This window comes from Pteropus alecto, unplaced genomic scaffold, assembly GCF_000325575.1.
Source record: "Pteropus alecto unplaced genomic scaffold, ASM32557v1 scaffold98, whole genome shotgun sequence".
In the NCBI taxonomy this organism is placed as follows: Eukaryota; Metazoa; Chordata; class Mammalia; order Chiroptera; family Pteropodidae; genus Pteropus; species Pteropus alecto.
The window spans coordinates 8,946,028-8,950,615 of record NW_006443570.1 but is presented as its reverse complement, the minus strand read 5'-3'; positions in this window follow the sequence as shown (position 1 = coordinate 8,950,615).

The window sequence follows — 4,588 nt, the reverse complement described above, 5'->3', positions numbered from 1 at the left end:
TCCACTGTCTCTAAATTAGATGACTGAAAATGACAATGCATTTTTGAGAGCTCGAGCTCATCTAGCATTTGTAATTTGTATACTAGCCTTTCTGTTTTTGGTTTTTATTTGAAAAGTCAGGATGAGAAGAAAAACAAGTGTGCCCTGTCATCTAGAGCTCTTTAATAATTGGAATGCCAGAGCCAGCTCAAACATTAATCAACACATTTTCAGTTTAAAATATGCTAGTCAGGGCCTAAAGATTATACATTTTATAAATGATGTATCTTTACCAAGAGAAGCCTTTTGATTTAGCTTATATAATACACTGTAGAGCTGAGGTTACATGCTTTTTTATTACCAACCAGATATGCATCATATTGCAAACCTAACAACTCTGAGTGTTAAATGTCATTTTTTCTCCTCTCACACATGGGAAATTGAGTCAGGGAGCTGAGACAGAAACCCAGGTCTAAGCAGTTCCAAAGCCGCATTCACCATACACCATTGCATTTTCACAGTCAGCAAAAGCAAACAAATAAAAAAAAAAAAACTTGGTCTGAAAATTCATTAGGCATGCACATGGAAAAGAAAACACTATCACACAGTTTAGAACCTCAATAAACCCTCAAGCAACCTGCCGTCAAATCTAATTTTGAAGACTGAGTATCTCAAAGCATGATTATTCCCCAGAATTCTATTTAGTCCATCAAAGTCCAAACCTCACCTATGTCTGCCTACTAAAGGCCAGACCTCTCTAATCAACTGCCCACATGCCCCTGGCACATTTTCCTTAATTTGTCCCAAACTGAGTTCATTATCTTTCCTTATTCCCCCACCAAGCCCATTTCTGTGAAGTTTCCTGTTTTAGTTAATGGCATGACTATAGCCATCCATCCATCCTTGATTTCTGTCACCCACCCACCCACCCAGATCCAACCAGTCAGCCAGAGCTATCACCTCCACCCCAGTCACAACTCTCTGATCTGGTTCCTCACCTCCCTTCTCACTGCAAAGTCCTGAAAAGCTCTAGTTAGCAATCCTCAGACTACTGCAGCCACCACCTCCTTTGTAGCCCCACCACTGGTTATACCCTTTAACTCCCCAATGAGTACCTCCTCCACACTGTCATCTTCCTAAAAGAAAATCTGAGCATGTCTCGCCCCTGCTTTGAAAACATCCACTGACTGTCAGTCTATACTCAGGCCAAACATCTTAGCATGGTCTCCTCCTGATCATCTCTCTCTGACTTAATCCCACAGACACCAGCCCCATAGTGAATTTCACAGTCTTCCCCACAACATGGTACCCTCACGGCGCTTCTGTAATTGCTTTTGTACCTGCTGTTCCATGGCCTGGAGTGCCCTCACCCCAACCCTTCTACCCTGGCAAACATTTGCTCATTCCAAGTCTCCATCAGGTGCCACTTCTGCTGTGCCAGTGGTCCAGGCCCCGTGTAGAGTGAGCTGTGGCCTTCTCTTTGACTCTACAGCACTATTACCCTTTCATGGCCCCTGTCATGTTGCACAGGGATCGAATTTGCTTGTCTGCTCCCTCTGTGGTCCTGGGGCTGACCCCTTTCAAGGCAGTTGCTGAGCTGCCTCCACCTCTGTCCTCAGCTTCCAGCATAGCACTGGGCTCACAGGGGTGCACTGAATGAAGGGAGGGGAGGGTTGGAGGAGAGAGACTGCAAATGAAGTGTTTTTAGGACAGACTATACACCGAGAGCACGAACACCTAGGCAGGTTCTCATCGACTGCCTGAAGCTTCCCTGGCTTTACTGGCTTCCCCAGCTAAGGGTCAGCTAGAACGTTCTTAGCGACCACAGGAAAGTTGATGGGAAATTGGTATGGAAATATTAGTGTGTTCTAAATAAAGGAAAATCCAAGCTTGTTTATTGAACGACCTTCCAGAGAACCAACTATCAAGAATTTCTAAGCCTGGAAAATTTTTTTACCCGCCCTGCTTCCCTCTGGTCTTTTTTCCTGAAAATAATGATAAAATAAACAGCATTCAGTTCTGCAGCCCTGGAGTCTTAAGGCAAATTATACTCAAAATAAAACAACTTTAACCTAATTTTAAATATTATTCCATATATTTTTACTCTGAAAATACATGAAACACTTTGGAAAATAGAGAACAGAAAACTTAAAATGACCCAGAGTTCACTCATCCCAACGCATTTTCATGTATCTCTTATTGATCTTTTTCCCCCTATTTGTTTTCTATTTTATATAGTTGTAAATATGCCATACATGTAATTTTATTTACTGCTCTTTTTCTCATTTATTTTGTCATAAGTGTTTAAAAATAATGTATAAGTTTTATAGCCAGAATTTTCAGTGACTCCATCATGTTTCTAGACTATTGGACATGCAGCCTATTTTGCTTAATCATTCACTTAATTTTGGATTTTTAGATTGTTTTTTAATTTTTTGTTATCATAAACAGTGCTACAGTAAACACTGCAGCATAGCTTTGTCCATATTTATGACTGGGTCTTTGAGGTAATAATAAACAATTGAGAGTTCCCTCTGTACTGGGTACTGTGCACTGCGCTAGTTTACATGGGTTATCTCATGTAATCTTTACAAGAAACCTTATGGGCAGATAATTTTATTGTCCCATTTTACTGACAAGGAAACAAGCACAGCTGGAGTTTTCTTGTATAAGGCAAGTGGCAGAGCGAGATTGAACCCAGGCAGCCTGGAGTCTATTTTTGTTTTCAGGAGTGCAATTCCTGGGTCAAAGGTCTAGAAATGGGTTTACCCAAAGGAAGACCTTTCAAAAGAACCCAGCTCATTCCAAACCTCCATGTTTTTAGTTGGTGTCTTTAGGTTATGTCCACTCTTCTCATGTGCCAGTTAGATGCAAAATACAACAGGAAGATCTCCAAAGGAAACTGACCTCGAAGAGGGTGGTTCACCTCCCCACTTGTGAAGCAAAATAGAGTTTCCCAAGAGGACTCGAGGAATGTGTTTCATTTCACAAGGTTAGAATTACTGCATTCATGTCTTTCTGCTGCTTTTGCTATTTTAAACAGACAGTGCCAACATGTTCTTATGTTCTATGCCATTCCCACCTACATCCTTGCAATGTATCGCTGGTGTTATTTTTTCAAGAAACAGTGCACCCTAGATGCTTTGCAAGAGGAGTTAAGCTCTCCTCCTCAGAGGCCTGCTCAACACAACAGAACATGCTCATTCTCCTATACAGCTCATTATCCTTCCGACTTTCACCGCAATCAGAAGTTGTTAAGTCAAAATAGACCAGCCGAGCCTAACGGGTCCTTGGGAAAATCTGCTTTAGAGCCTTACCTTATCTCCTGGGAGAGGTCACAGGTCCTTTTGCCATCTGTGCCAGGCCAAATTAGTACACCTGATCAAATGTGTCAGTCTCTGCAAAAGACAGGGAAATTGATTAAAAGGATTTGGTTCTCTTAAAATCACAAATGTTTTTTGAATCTTGCCTGGGGACTGCACGACGAGTTGGTGTGACATCAGTCATTCTATTGCAGATGGGCGGGGTAAGCTTAGGCAAGTTACTTATCACCTTTGAGCCTCAGTTCCCATCTGCGAAAGGGATCTAGCACCTCCCTCAGAGTGCAGCCATAAGGATTAAATAATGTACCAGAAGTGTCTGGTTTATGCATTCTGGCATATGATTGGCACTAGATAAATGTTAGCTTCTTTTCCACATGGCTAAGCTTTTAAAATTGTGGTTATAGCCCACCTGCAGAAATTTTTCATACAGGAACAACCTGAAGGAACAGTTTAGTAGCACTCTTTAAAAAATCTTGTGTGTTTTTCTAGCTCGTAAAAGTGGTCCTGGATCAAACCATGGCCAAGGCTACACTGAAGCATGTGGTCACTTTAGGCTTCCTTAAATGACTTTTGTAACAAATGTTCTTTAGTCAGTATTTCCTGAGACAGAGGCTGAGACTACATGGAGAAAGGGTGGGAGAGAAGGAAGCTGAGCAGTTCTCTGTTCGGACCCAGATGGGAACGTGCACACTCCACTCAGACAAGCTGAACGCCTTCAGTGGACTGGACCTGCACTGTGGTCAGCAATTCCATCGCCATCTGTCATCACATGAACACGCCTCTTGCAGTACTCACCCACCAGACCAACCCTTAGTGGCTTATTGGGGTCCCTTAGTCACACATTCATTCAGAAAATGTTTATTGAGTATTACGTATGTGCCAGGACTGGTCTAGTAGGCATTGAGCATGCTGTTATGAAAAACAAAATTTAAGGACAAAACCCCTGCCTGTTGCTCAGACGATTCCCTGCCGTAATCTAGATTTGAGGCCTTGGTGAGTTTTTGCCGATTGTTTTTTCAGCACTACCCAGGTGCCTGTGGCCCGTGAATGTGACAGTATGTACAGGCAAGCAGAAAGCGATGCCGATTTAACTAGCTTTTCACCAGGGGAGCCTTACTTCGTGCAATAGATTTGTGTCTGCTGGGCCAGGTTCACATTTCCTGTCTGAAAGCGGTTCTTGCTTTGGAGAGCACGGAAGGAGCTCATGATGTAAAGGAATCTGGTGGTGAACTCTGCCCCCAAATGTGTGATCTTCTACATGAGATGATGCAACCCTCGACCTCAGC